The 15,849-nt window shown below is 37.4% G+C and overlaps 1 protein-coding gene across 5 annotated transcripts in view; it reads right to left on the reverse strand.

Annotated features, from left to right (window-relative positions):
- Positions 1-14,143, reverse strand: part of sema6cb (semaphorin 6Cb) — a 162,329-nt gene extending 148,186 nt beyond the window's left edge. For all 5 annotated transcript variants that reach the window (XM_067407138.1, XM_067407113.1, XM_067407131.1 and 2 more), the window contains exon 1: positions 13,954-14,143. The gene's annotated coding sequence lies outside the window, so the exon portion shown is untranslated. The remainder of the gene's footprint in view (positions 1-13,953) is intronic.
- Between the last annotated feature and the right edge of the window lie 1,706 nt (positions 14,144-15,849).

The following is a 15,849-nucleotide window of genomic DNA, read 5'->3' on the forward strand; positions in this document are numbered from 1 at the left end:
TCATCTTCCACCTTCAACTTCCCTCTGGAAGAAAAATCAATGGCTTTGGTATTCAGGACACATTGCTCCTGCTTAACCTTTGACCTTTCGACCCAGTCAGGCTGCGTCAGGAAAAATATGTAGACTTTGTCTAAAAGAGGTCAAATGGTTTTTAAAAGTATCTTCACTTACAGTACTGCAGGGTGGTCCTGATGCACCCTGGGAGGAAAGTATACCAGTCTCTACATTCTGACAGGGGGAAAGAAAAAGCTTTCCTGTAGCTCAGTGGTTAGAGCATGGCACTAGCAATGCCAAGGTCATGAGTTCGAGCCCAGGGATTGCAAATTCTCAGATACAAAATGTATAGTATAATGCAATGTAAGTCGCTTTGGATAAAAACGTCTGCCAAATGCATAAATGTAAAAATACTCAAACTCCAGAAGATCAGACTTTTAGATGAACATATTTCTTCAGCTGCTAACCTGAAATCACACTACACGCAGAGTCTATCTTTCTCTTACTCTTCTTTTTTTAAGGGAGACCCACCAGGAGACTATTACGACAAAATAATAGCTGTGGAAACGATTTCGCTAAAGAAACATAATATTATTAAAGTACAATCTGCCATTGTCCCTTTCCCATCTGCTGGTGGTGTGTGATATGAGAGATTTATAGAGCAGTTCAGCATGTTAGTTTAACTGATGGTGCATTCTGTGTGATAATAAGCTGTCGATCGTCACAGAGGAATGAGATTAGCTCTTCCAGTCTATCTACACACTATTATCATGCTAATTGAGAAAGAACCAAAAAATATATAATCATCTAAATCTGAAATGAAAGCAGCATTGCTGTACCGCCAAGCTATGGTTAACCATGGCTGAATGGTTTGCTCAGCGAGCTTTGAGGGACCTTCAATGATCACGTATGGCACAGCCAACAGTTAATTAACAGGGCATAAAAGGTAAAGAATCCTTCTGAAAGGTCTTGCCTATGTTGTAACCTCAAAAGAAGATTTTTTTTTTTTCTTTTCATATTCTTGTATATAAATTACCCATTTAGGGCTGCACAATTAATTAAACTAAAATAATATAAAGAAGCTCCCAATACAGTATTTTAAGCAGCCTCACAGCTGAATGCTCCACATAACTGCCAATTTGCTTATAATGTGCCTTATAATATGAGTTAATGTGCATTAATGTGTTTATAATGTGCATTCTGACATTTACAAATTTCCTTTACTTGAGTCAGTACACAAATAAATAATACTGAGTCACAGAAAAGGAAGAGATGCCAGCAATTTATTACTGAAAAAATGATGACAATAGATTACCAATATTTGTACATATTTATATTTATTAACAAAATATTCACTTATTTATATCTTACTGTACTTCGGAATCACAGATTGTAGTCTTGAAGTATGATCAAAATAACCGAAATGTCATCTGAACAAGTAAGTAACACGTCTGCCACTTTTGTTCTGACCAACTGAGGAAAAAAAAAAAGCCAATGGTGATTAAATCTAACGATCACTTAGCTTGGATCACATCAAACTGTGCAAATTATTATTAATGTTATACTTTGTTCTCAAATTGTTAATGTCAACAACATCAGCATTGCGTGACTATGTGTGTATTTAGTGTGTATTAGCGTTACCTGTAGATTTCAATTTCTGCACAGTCTAATCTCTAACGCTAATTTGTCATACCATACAATCCGCCATCCAAATGATAAGTTTAATTTTTGCAGCTGCTGTGAGAAAAGGCTATAAATGATCTGCTTCACATTCGATATACCCTACTAGCTGGAACTCGTTCTTCATGTAAACATATGTGATGCAATGACGCAAAGACAATCGGGCTAAGGTAAGGAGATAGTTCTGAACACTGGCTGGTTATGTACTTGCAGCCATATAGATTAATATCCATGGTGGAAAAAGGGCTGCGAAGAAGGCCTCAAAAAGACCTCAAAAGCCAACTAAATACGTATGTAGGCCCACTTTCACCTTATATTCAAGCTCATAATTCCATTTGACACACCCTGGGGAAGAAGTCCAGTTACTGTTAGTGTATGATTATGAGATACACTGGAGATATTTTTAGGGGGTCTCACTGGAGGGAGAGGAAGAAAAGATGGGGGCAGACTTGATTATTTCACGGAGCCCTGAATGCCCCCCAGTAATATCTACTGTGATCACTATATGATGACATGAGGGAATGGAGAGAGAGAGAGTGTGTGAGAGAGAGACACAGAAGAGGAGCAGAGGAGAGACAATCTGGGTATATGCCTGCAGTGAGAGATGCATTAGGGGTAATATCAGTCTCTGTGGTTGAAATGTGTTTATGGTGAGTTGTTTTTCATACATCAGAGATTGCTCCGCAGGGATGAGCTGCAGGCCAACACGCAGATAATGTGAGAAAGCAATAAAGCGAGATCAAATGAAGCAGCCTGGAAGCTCTACACCAGAAGTGTGTGTGTGCGTGACTGTGGGAGAGAGATATTTGCTGGTACCTGTTATATCACAAATAGCTTGAAAGGATAAAAGACCAAAAAAAGAGTGTGATGTACATGCACACATGCATTTCCCTTCCCACATGCACAGTTGAGTCATCATATGGTTAACAGTGGGACATACTTGAGGAATGCGAGTTGGTTTGGGGAGGGGAGAGTTAGTGAGCGCTCTGGCTGAGGGCCAGGGGGGTTATTTTATATCCCTTCCCCAAGTCTCAATTCTGGCCCCCACGTCCACAGCCAGACCTAAAAATAACTCCAGTCTCTAAAAGAGCATTTGCAGAAACATAGTGTGAGAGGGACGTCTGTTTCTAATCTGAAACTCAACAGGGTCCAAACCAAACCCAGGTTATCTGCACACGCTCACAGAAATTGGCTCAGATGTACAAAGAATATACTGAGCTTTAAACCTTCAGATCGGCCTCTTTCTCAGAACTGCACGAGAATGCCTTCGTCGTATCTACAAAGGTCATACTAGACTTTCTATTTATAGGGGGCTTGGAAATTGGAGGGATTCGCAAACGGCACTAGTGGTCATATTATATCTACACTACAGAGTTCACTCTAAAACACACCTGAGGATGAATTACACACACAAACAGGGTGGCATGATGGTGTATACTGTGTGACAGTAATATATTTGCAGGGCTATTAGCAGGTAGGACTGATTTACGTTTTTTTATGTGTCAAAACGTGGAGTTTTATTATAGGGACAGTTCAAACTAAATTGAAAATTCTGTAATCTGTCATTATTCTTTTAGTTTCAAACTTGTATGACTTTGTTTCTTCTGCAGAAGACAAAAGAAGATATTTTGAAGAATGATTCGGCTGTTTTGGTTCATACAATGAATGTCAATGGGGTCCAAAACAGCCACACTGGACCCCATTGATTTTCACTGGAAAAAAAAAAAAAAAAAAAAAAACTGCATGGAAATTTTTCAACAATACCTTCTTTTGTGTTCCACAGAATAAAGAACGTTCAGGTTTGGAATGACATGAGGGGAAGTAAATGATACATTTTCATTTCTGGGTGATGTCTATGATAGATGGACAGATGTTTATGGTTGACAAGCCACATTAATGTGGACTTCAACTCATATGCAGGCACATTTGCATATATATATTATATATATAGTATACAAAGACTTCAAATGGCTTATCCAATCAGATTTTAGAATCTGGAAAAAAAAAATCTATTTAACAAAAATAATAGATTTACTGTTCAAGTGTTACATAACATGAAGCCGTTTTTGCACTGAAGACAGACTTGATTTGTTATGAATAATCTTATCTTTTGGTTTACATCCATCAAGTTCCAAATAAATCAAATGAAATGAGATACCTTTCATTTCCATGTATTTCAAAAGATTATCCAAAAACATGCATTACAATATGTTTGTTGAACAAGAACCATTTTTCATTGAATTTCCATCAAAAACAACTATATTTAGAGTCACACTTAAAAAAATTCAGTGTATTAGATATGCATGAAACCATGTGGCATCATGCTTTTTTCAGAAGAAGCCATTGGTCCCAGGTTGACTTTCAGTGGATGTATGCTACACTAACATTTGGCAACCAAAAACTGTCCAAATACTTTGTCTTTTGACAGATTAATTTAACAATTTATCTATTATTTTATAATTCCAACCAAAATTATTTGGACAGTTTTAAAGTTATTCTTGTGCTAAAATAAATGTGACTGTTTATAATGCAAAGACATTCATGCATTTATCATGTATATACACACACATATATAAAATTACTCAGTCGCACATAACAAGGTTATAGTCAATATTGCATGCCCCATTGCACACACAAAATAAATTTCAACTTCTGCTGTGTTTTGGGGTTGATGAATGCTGCTAGTCCAGGTTGAGTGACAGTGGTGGTGTTGCGCTACCTTGGGATTCCACGGCCTCTGTGAGAGGAAGAATCTTCTTATCTTCAGGCTGTAATTTCCTGCTCCGTTTCACTCTTTAGAGCCATAAAAATTTTCATTTTAAAAACATGCAGTGAGGCAGTCAAGTCATTTATCCAGCACTAACTCTGATGAGTGCATTTCAGATTCTCTTTACAGCCGCCTATAAAAGTTACAGCAAAACAAAACACAAACAAACCCGAAACACTCAAGACAGACTTTTAAAGGTCAGCATCATGCAAGTAATATAAGACACGTATATAAAAAGGGTTTTGTTTTTTCTCCCTCAGAGGATGACAATAATGCTAAACACCTGAGAATAAAGGATTTAGTTTTGCTTTCCTGCTGTCTTCATGTTTTTTTCTCTCTATTTGTGAGAGTTTACTTGCTCCCATTTTGGGGATTTGGGAGCATTGTGAGCTTTCTAAAAAACAATCGACAGTTAAAGCAAAAACAGATCAACAACCGACAAGTCGATTAGTGAGGCTCACTAGTTTATATTAGGGATGTACCCTACCAATTTTAATACACTGACTGATACCAATAAGCTGATATGCTAATTATACCGAGACAATATGCTTCTATGCTATTTTGTCTAAATAGTTTATTATGAAAATCTGTATGAAAAAATGGATATTCGTTTTGAGATTTGCTAAAGATTACATTTAAAAGTTTGTAGCATTTTTAAAGATTAACTTTAAATGAGCATTAAACGATGGTTAAGGCAATCTAACTGAATTAAACTTGGATATTTAATTGTGCATGTAAATTTACCAATACCAAAAGAATAAAACCCTTGTGGAAAAGAGTCTTTAAATTCATCCTGCAATTTTAAAAGTGCATCTCGAGACCCCTACTCCTATTCTGTTGTGCACAATACAATAACCAGTCTTATGTAAACAGCCCCTAAGAAACCCATCCAATCTTCCATCAGGAGAACCTGAAAGCAGGTTAATTTTCCAGGGCTTCCAGTTCAGTCAACCCACCAATAGTTGATTTAAAAAATGTGAAGTATTGCAAATCCCTGGGAGGAAACACTTTAAATCAGATTCCATCGTCTAAATTCATTAGAGAGTGATGAAAGCAACATAAATAGCTTCATAATATCCTATATCAGATTATCCATGTATGAACAATGCTTTATCTTCCACCACAAGCGGGAAGAACAGTTAACATTACATCCTTCCCGAGGCATTCTGGGAAATAAACATATTATAAAGGAGTCCTGAGAGTTTAAAACCAGATTAGAAAGTTGAAGGCTCACAACAATTCCTGCACAAGCAGCTAATCAATGCAGCAGGAAGAGTTGTTCCATTATAAAGTGATTAAGAGATCATTTAAAGCACAATCTGGAGCAACCCCAAGCCCACCACCCTGGAGTGAGACAATCAATAACCTGTATGTATGGAGAACAGTAATTAAAACAGAGAGCTGCAGTTCGCAATGCAGGTTGGGGTGAAAGAAGGAGGGTGGTGGTGGCGGCTTTGGATGGCGGGTTGGGGAGGAAAGCCGTTCTGGACACACTTTCCCGTGGATGTGAGCTCAGCTTTGAATTCTAGCATACCAATGTGATGAGTACAAAAAGGTGTCTGTGTGGAGTCTGGAGGCTGAGGATATGGTTGAATATTCAAATGAGGTAAACGGAGTAATCATGACTCCATAATCAGGTGGAAAGAAGAGTCGCTAGAAAAAAGAAATAATAAAAACAATGACACACTTCAGCGATTTCACATGGTTATCACTCAGTCTCCATTTAGCTCTCATTACTCAGCTAGCCTTACATTCTTAAAGATGACAGTTTGTGTAGGCAGCAACTTCTTTCCTCATGAATCACAATGTGTGCGTGAGTACGTGATCAACATGCTATTTTTGTTTTCATGGAACTGACAGAAAAAAATGTAATGATATTTACAAGGTCAAACTGTCTCACTTATTTAAACACAACACGGTTTTTAACTGCTTTTAATTGCAGATGTGCAATATATATTGGTACGATATTGGTCTTCAGATGATATTAGATATTTTTTTCAAATGTATTAGTATCTGTCATATTATAAATGCTCATTTTCACTACATTTTATATTTTAATTACCTTAGTCATCTAAAAACACTGTTAATTAAATAACGCTATTGAATGTAATATTGAATAAATCTCATAATGATCCATTCTTCATAGCATATATTATAATATTTTGATGCCCACTTTAATGTGAAGTGCTTATTTTAAAATTACAATTTTAAAAATCTTTTTTTGTAAATTATTCAGAATTGTATTATTGGTGCATTCATATTAATAATAAATTATTAAATACAAATACATAAGATGCAAATATTATTCAGGTAATTTCTGTAATCCCAATAATCACTGTCTAAGTGACAACAGATTTTGATAGAAAGAAAAAAAAAAATTGCTGTCATGTATATTTTGGCAAAATAGCTATCAAAGGAACAAAAATAACCTCACTTTGGAACTCATCAGACATCTGTTTCGGTTATAAGGATTTTCAAATCTATTTTGTCTTAACTTGCAGCACCTACACGCAACTCATTACGCACATGGATATGAATGAAACATCATTTGTAATAAACAAAGCTGTTGTACTCAGCAAGCGATCGGCCTTGCCTTTTTCTGCGTGTAATCTCTCTTAATTTGCAAAAATATCTGTGTCTTTGTGTAGTGTCTGGCCACACTCCATCACAGCGTGCTTTGCAGGAGTGGCCAGTTCTCTGTCTCTCTCCATCTGTGGCTGCTGTGGTTCTGTGCGTGATGTTTGACAAGAGGTTAAAGTTTCAGAAAAATGGCTTACAAATCTGCTGGAAGCCAGGCAGTGTGTGCAAGGGCAGAAGGGAGCTGAGGCCTGAGGCCTGTAACTCGTCCAAAATGACGTCCAGCACACACTGCTTCTTCCTCTCAGTTTTGCATCACTCTTTTTATTTATTTATTTTACTGGGTTCAGTGCTTAGTACTGCTCACTCACCCAGTTCTGCTACTAAGCACGTTTCAACAAACACCTTCAAAAGGTTGGTCATTTTTCCCCCACTTACTAAGTTAAGAAGAATTTTAAATATCTACACATTTTCAGACAAGAATCAATCACTTTAGGCCACAATACAAACAGAACTTCTTCCTCCCAAATCAAACTGAACAGATTATGTGCTGGAATCTACACTGGAAAAATCAGGGGCCTTGTAAGTTTTCAGAGTTGTAAAACTGTACATCAGAACCTGAGCAAAATTCCATATAGAAATCCTAGTCAGCTGAAGATTGTGCACACATAAATCCCTACCCCATCAGATCCCCAAGTCAACCATATATGAAGCTTGCAACACATAGATTTACTATGCATAATCTCAGCTGCATATAATTTCCATATGCCCATCCATGTGGTACTACCGAGTTTAACCTTACAAGACGCTGACAATAAATGATGTTTGTGCTGTCACATTACATTGCTCAAATCATTCAGTATCCTTGTATTGTTTTAGAAGTAAATTTTGAATTAAAGAAATGATGAGTTTGCTATGAACCACTGACCTATAAAAATGACCGGATTGTTCGTGATGTCATAAAAAGTGAAGCCACCATGCTGCCATATTGGTATTCATTCCCTCACATATTGAAATAATATGAAATCATCTGACAATATCCATTTCTGATCATATTTATTGTATATTCAAATCAAATTCTGCAAATAATCCCAGATATATGTTCATGCTTATTATCTCCTGCATAATTACGTATATAAAGAGATCTATTTTGTGTTAAATCAGTTAGTACCTTGGTCGGCAGTGTGCAGTAGACACACCCATCTTTACGATTTCTATATATCGCATATCCTGCCCGGAAAGACCATAAACATTACATATATCGTCCAAAGTAACAATTAATTTACATAATTACTAATCCTGTCCCATGGATACGCTGCAAATCGGATGATTTTAGGTTAAGGTATTGGCCGTAAGTCAATAATGCCCTCTGTCAGTAGGGAATACCAATATGGCAGCTCGAAAACTTCTGGTGGCTTCACCACCAGCATGCAGTTTAGAAAGCAATGAGCAATCCAGTCATTTATATAGATCAGTGGTGTAAACGAACAGTCTAGAGTGTCCAAATGAGGCATGCAAGTTTATTTATTTTTTTTTTTTTTTATAAATTCTGATATATGTGTGGATAATTGCATACACACATTTCAAAGCCCATTTTGTGCATATGGAACGTTTATACACCAAACCCCTGGTCTTTTAGGCTTTATTTGTTTCTTATACCGAGGTATTATGGCCAAACTGAACACTTCCAAATGAATTATCCTGTAATTCACATTTCCCATTAAATTTCATATCAATACAACATACTGACTCCGTAAACAGAGCATGCTATGAAAAAGTGCTTATATAATTAAATGCAGAAAGCGAGAAAAGATCACGGCCATTATAATCACTGAAGCTGTCAATTACAATGCAAGGTTAACACAGCTGCACTCTTGCGAAAAACTCCCGTTATAGTGAATCTTTTATTGACATCATGTTTATACTTTGTTGGTTAAAATGAAAGCATTCGCAAGCATGCAGAACTCTTGCTGAACAAAAACTCTGCCATTGTGTGCGGTGTGGGATTCTGACTAACTTAAACATCCGATTGGCCATGATTAATCGAAAAATAATCGAAACTGAAATTCAGAACCTCTAACCTACATAATTTTCCCATGTCAGTTATTTTGTTTTTTTAATCCTATTAATACTTCCCCCTTAAAAACATACTACCACGTGTGTAGCCACGTGACTCCGCCCTGTCCAGACAACAGCATGGAAGCAACACAGAGGTGAACACTGAGTCAACACACAAAGACAGCACGCGAACAGTGAGCCTTGTGTCTTCACTAAACTTTGTCAGTTGTATGTGTTTTACAGTTTGGACATTCAAGCGATTAAACGATCAGATACGTATTATTATTTCGAGCTGCCGTGCTCGTGCAGCTGCACTATGGCACAAACACTCATACAAACAATAGCTCAAAATGTGAAGATCGCACGCACAGAGAGGAATGCAGAAACTAGTTGTCAGCGCTGTCCTGTGATTTATCACTTAAGTAGCTTAGAGACTAAAATGTTATAGCATATTTTTCTACTTTTGAATTAACTATTTACAACCCACAGCTTCACAATTAATAGAGAGATGGTATGACTAATTCATAAACGCAGTCACTCTCATTATACTGGTACTGTGCTAATTTATCTGTATCTGATTTACAATGAGCAGAAATCTGTAAATGTTACAAACCATAGATAAAATAACTGCTGAAAGTTAGCTGTTATGTCAGAGCACTCTTTCATTAGGAAAATATCCCACCTTTAATAGTCAAGCATATTAACAGTACAAACCTTGTAAGTGAACTATGAGGGCAAAAAAATAACAGAAACAAAAGAATCGTTCATTAATAATAATCGAGGTAAAATGTTCAATTAATCGATTGACAGACCTTAATTAAATGCCAAAACACCCTGCATATCCTAAGTTTCAGCCATGCGACAAACTTTCTGTTGAGCCACCCTTTGATTTTTACTGTCCCCATCCCCGTCCTCCATCCTCAGACTAGATTAAGAATAGGACTAGTACTTGGATTCCGTTGAATATTTCTGCAGAAATACCTTAAGTGTGAATGTGTGACAAATTAGCATCATCGACCGCCAACAACTTGATAACAAAGTTTAGCACAATAATGACATTTATTATAGCAAATTATGGAGGCCTGACAGAGATGCCACGACCTCTCAGCTGGAATCTTAAACCTGTACAGCTATTTAGCATTCCTGCATTTATATTTATAATACCCTGTATTTATAATGCCTGCACTACGAACTTACGAAGAGGTTCATAATAGCTGGAACGCCCCAAGTTGTACCCACCCAGAGAGAGGTGGCCAGGTTTGAAGGCCAAGGCCCACTGATCGCACTGCCATGCTGGGGTTGGCTGCCCCCGCAAGAGGGCTGCGTAATGGATGATGCCGAGGCCCTAGGTCTGACAGGTAATAATTCACTCCCCAGGGGTACGAGACCCCTCACTGGACTTAGGCAGCCAGGCAGGAACAGCAGCTCTCATTCCACTGCACCCCAACTGCCTCATAACCCTCCTCTCCAGGTGCATCTTCCAGCTATTGGCTACCCTGTTGCTACGGGTTACAACAATCAACATGAAATATGAGGGGCCATTATAGTGCGGAGTGAACTCCCTGGAGTAACTAATTGAAAGCGATCCATTGTGTCTCACAGCCGGTCCAGAACAGGTACACGATGGTTGTTTAGTCCACATTCATATGTAGAGAATGAATTGATTTGCATTTGTTCCATATAGAGTTTCAATCCATCATAAAAATTTCTATGAATAACTAAAGCAGGGTAACAAGTCTCAAAAGTAAATTGTCCTCATCTGATGAAAAAGGGGAAAAAACAACAACGGTAGATGATGGCTTTGATCCAATCGTAGCACCAAGGCTATTTTAGCTCTCATTACCCTAAGAGCCATTAGGAGCGCACAGCCATCCACGATGCACGACTAGCATAACATCATTTAGGGCAAAACTACAGCAATGGAAATTGGAAATAAAATTACACCCAGGCTATACGCATCATTACCCTACCTAGAGGCAGCCATGATGGGCTGAGACAAAACCAGAGGTAAATTCAAAGGGAAAATGCCTCCCCTGTCCTGTATATGTCTGACTATTAAAGATCTCATTCTAGGTTAATGATTATAGGGTTTAAAAAGGGCTTTTAACCAAGACAAGGACTAAAGATGTCTGTTGCTTATATTGAACAGAACTGGCTGCAAGATTGTTTTGCTTCAAAATCACAGTTAAATGATTGAGAAATATTCTCTGTAAAATAGCCAAAGCAATCTGCAAGCAATGTTTTATGGACCCCAATGTTCTCCAAAATATCTTCTTTTTTGTGTTCAGCAAGAGAAAGTAAGCCAGGATTGGAACGATATGAGGGTGATTAACGATGAAAGAATTTTCCTTTTTGATTTAAATCCTTTAAATACAAAGAAGTAGTACGTACTATATATTTTCCACAGAACAACAAGAGAGGGTTGACCTGAAACAATATGAAAGTCAACAGTATATTCAAGGGTAATTGTGATACATAAACAATATATAAAACTCTTAAAATCATTGAAGTAAAGCAGAGAGAAAAGCTATCACACTCTCTTGACTGTATTCATAATACTGGAACCCATTAAAATTCTACTTGGGCCACTTTAGAATTTCTGGTTGAATATTTTAAGAGCACTTATATTGTAATTATGGACCAAACCTACTTATTAAATAACAGTTATCAAACGTTTAAAAAAATAAAATAAAAAAATACCACAGGAAAATGTCTAATGATAGCTCAGTGAGCTATTTATTATTCAATAACACTTAGATGATTCAAGGCAACCTCGGGGTAGATGCCAGAAATATACCTCCTGCACCCAGAGGGATGAACCCTCCAAGCTACTCTTAGTCTTGCTTACGGTTGAATTTTGTCAGAGACAAAAATCATTTTAAGAAAGCAGGGTCAGACATTAAGAGATGCTTAGGGCAAAAACACCATCTAAAGTGAAAAACATGTCCCAGATATTTAAAATATGGGGCCAAAAATGACCCTGTAGTGAACTGATCTATAACAAAGGCACCAGCAATATACTCAAGTAAAGATATCTTGTGCATTACAACATATGCTTTTGTATGTGATAGCAATTTAACGGATGACAGCCATAATTGCTCAGAATGAAAATTTGTTTCTATTGATTGATTCACTTAATGGACATAAATGGACGACATACTGTGCATTTTATATAGTTATAAAAATATACCCTCATAATAGATAAAAAATTACCCTGAAAATCAATTCCGGTGGTCAAATATTGTATTGCAAAGGCTAACTTTTACTGTATGGCTATGCAATGAACAGTTTTTTTGTTTGTTTGTTTGTTTGTTTGTTTTCCAATTTAACCAAAGACAACCTTTAAACTTACTATAGTAACCATTTTATTTGCCAAAATACCATACTAACAATTAAGGATGTCAAAAGTACAAGACAAAAATGCTGCTTTTAAACGCGTATTTTTGCGCGTGCTCTCTGAAGGGTGCTTGCGTACTCGACTGCTAGGTCAAATGCACTTCTCTGTCAAAATTCTTAGCAAGATATTGGGCACAGTCAGCTTTGTCTCAAGTGAATGTACTCAGACAGGACGGGGAAAAAAATCTGATATGTCAAAACAGATCTGTGCATTAGGTCCTGCAGTGTAAATGCAACCTAAACATCCCGCAGTCCATTATGTCATTAATAATACTCAAACAATATTGGCAAGAAAAAAGACAATCCCTGCCTCACTGCTCTCATCTGGATAACTTTAAAGCACTTTAATAAGCCCTCTACAGTTAGATACTGGAAAACGTCACGCACTCTTTGTTCCTATAATAATGCGTTTCTTTGTTCTCTCTTCATTTTGTTTACTTGTCTTACTGAAGTACTGATAAACTTAACTGAAAAATAGTCGAAGGCTGCGTGACATTTTGTTATTTAGATTTAAAAGTATTCATTTTCACTTTAAAATTGTTAAATTATACAGTCAGGAGCAAATCAGATCTACCGTGATTTCGAGAATAGTGAAATGTAACTGGCATCGACTAATGAAATCTTGGTATCGTGACAATAAGTAAAACTCTGGTATTTCGGTTTAGCCAACGCTGTCATAAAAAAGGAAATCGGCTAAAACAAATCAATCATTTAAAGTCTTTAATTTCTGCACTATCACCACGGTAAAGGTTCGTAAGCCTAATTAATTCGCCGCCACACTGCTGGTAAAGGTGCGCAACATGCTGAGTGAATCAGCTCCGTGCCCAAGGCCAAACTCCTCTAAAACCACAGATTAGCAATCCAAACCCAGCATGTCCATCTTTCTGGACCAGGATACGACTCTCTCTCTCTTTATGTCCTACAGTCCAGCTGAGTGCTGCGCGTGTTATCTAAACAACTGAACGCTTTCGTGCAGAGCTTGTAACCGCAGACAAGGTAAGTGTTTCACGTGCAAACACGTCTAGTACAGGTTTAACTGGATAACGGAGATACTTCACATTTCATTATGTGTTTCTCACCAACATGACCTATGTGTGTTCTACGTTGTCAACAACTGTCACAGCATTAGAAATATTGTAGGTGGACAGGACAACCTCCAGCGGTTTTGATATTTAGGTGTGCAATGAAGACATATACACGTTTGAACAACACCTAAAACGAGCAAAAATAATAAAAATAAGCAGTAAATCAGGTCAGAAACGCACTGTCTGTAGCAATAAAGGCTGCCTTCATGTAGGCACTGACTGCAATATTTACCGACCTGAAACGATACCTGCTTATTTTCCCCCAAACTGTGCAAAATATCGCTGTGTGTTTCCATCCTACACAAACTTCGCTGGCTGTCACGGATTAGAGTTCAAATCATATAAACAGACGCGAAGAAAAAAACTTCTACCAAAGGAGAAAAACAGCTCATTTACCTTTGCTTCCTTTTTTAAATTTTCCTTTGTGCTCGTGCAGAGGGATGATTCCTTGCAGACGCAAAGCTCGTCCGTATTAAAACAGACGAAACGGAAAAGCTGGTTGTTAGTTTAGTGTTCCCTCAATTGGTTCATTGTCTTCATTAATCGCATTGGTAAGTGCGGAGCACCCCTTGGCACACACAGTAGACACACGCCTATGAAAAAGCAAGACTGCGCTAAAACTCTATTACATTGTGAACGATCGCTCCCAGGCCACACCCCTGGTTTTCGAGTGACAGGTCGCTTGTCCAATCAGTGTCCACCGAAGTGTTTTGATGGTTCTCTTTAAAACTTTCTCATAAGCCCGCCCAAAACGTGAACTGTTTGAACTGTAGATCCCTTTACATGACTAATAGTCCATTACATGTCCAAAACAGCTGGCCAGAAAAAGTCTGATGGCCATGAGGTAATAGCATTTAGAGTTACCTCACAAAATGAAGCTGTTTGTTCCAATATGTGGATTTGGAGCACATTTAACATACACAAAAATATCTTTTTTATATTTTTTATGAGGGTATTTTTTCCTAACCACAAAAACATGGTGTAGAGCAGTGTTTCTCAATCCTGTCCTGGGGGACCCCCTCACCACTGTGCATTTTGTATCTCATTTAAAGGGTTAGTTCACCAAAAAATGAAAATTATGTCATTTATTACTCACCCTCATGTTGTTCCTCACCCGTAAGACATTTGTTCATCTTCGGAAGACAAATTAAGATATTTTTGATAAAATCCGATGACTCAGCAAGGCATGCATCGCCAGCAATTACACTCCCTTTTTCAATGCCAAGAAAGCTACTAAAACATATTTAAAACAGTTCATGTGACTACAGTGGTTCAACTTTAATATTATAAAGCGGCGAAAATACTTTTTGTGTGCCAAACATAACAAAATAATGACTTTATTCCAGAATATCTAGTGATGGACGATTTCAAAACACTGCTTCATGAAGCTTTAAGAATCATTTCGAATCAGTGGTTCGGAGCGTGTATCAAACTGCCAAAGTCACGTGAACTATTGAAGTTTCATAAAACTTACAACATAACGAAGCCTCGTTTACTGAAATCATGTGATTTTGAACCAGTGATTCAAAACAAATGATTCATAAGCTTCGAAAGCTTCATAAAGCCTGGTTTTGAAATCGCCCATCACTAGATATTGGGGAATAAAGTCGCTATTTTGTTATTTTTGGCGCACAAAAAGTATTCTCGTTGCTTTATAATATTAAAGTTGAACCACTGTAGTCACATGAACTGTTTTAAATATGTTTTAGTAGCTTTCTGGGCATTGAAAAAGGGAGTGTTATTGCTGGTGATGCAGGCCTCACTGAGCCATCGGATTTTATCAAAATTATCTTAATTTGCGTTCCGAAGATGAACGAAGGTCTTACGGGTGTGGAATGACATGAGGGTGAGTAATTAATGACAGAATTTTCATTTTTGGGTGAACTAACCCTTTAACAAACCTAAATTCAACCCATCAGCCCAAATTAAAGACTGCAAATCTTGAATTGGGTGTGTCTGATGAGGGAGACATCCAAAATGTGCAATGGTGAGGGGTCCAGAGGACAGGTTTGAGAAGCACTGGTGTAGACCACTGAGTATGTCAAATACTTAAAGTCACCATGAAATCAAAGTCGACACTTGTTTTTTAAGAAATATGGCAGTATTTATTATAAATAATTTATCCGTTCATCATTATTTTTAATTCATGTGCCCTCGTATCTTTCATCTAAATCACTTCCAATCCTTCTTGCAGCAACATCTTTTCTCTGATGACATGTTTACTGGCATGAGGAAAGGACAACCTGTCACTCACATGAGATCACAGCAATAGCAAACCACAGTGATCTAACT

The sequence above is a fragment of the Chanodichthys erythropterus genome, chromosome 2, assembly GCF_024489055.1.
Source record: "Chanodichthys erythropterus isolate Z2021 chromosome 2, ASM2448905v1, whole genome shotgun sequence".
NCBI lineage: Eukaryota > Metazoa > Chordata > Actinopteri > Cypriniformes > Xenocyprididae > Chanodichthys > Chanodichthys erythropterus.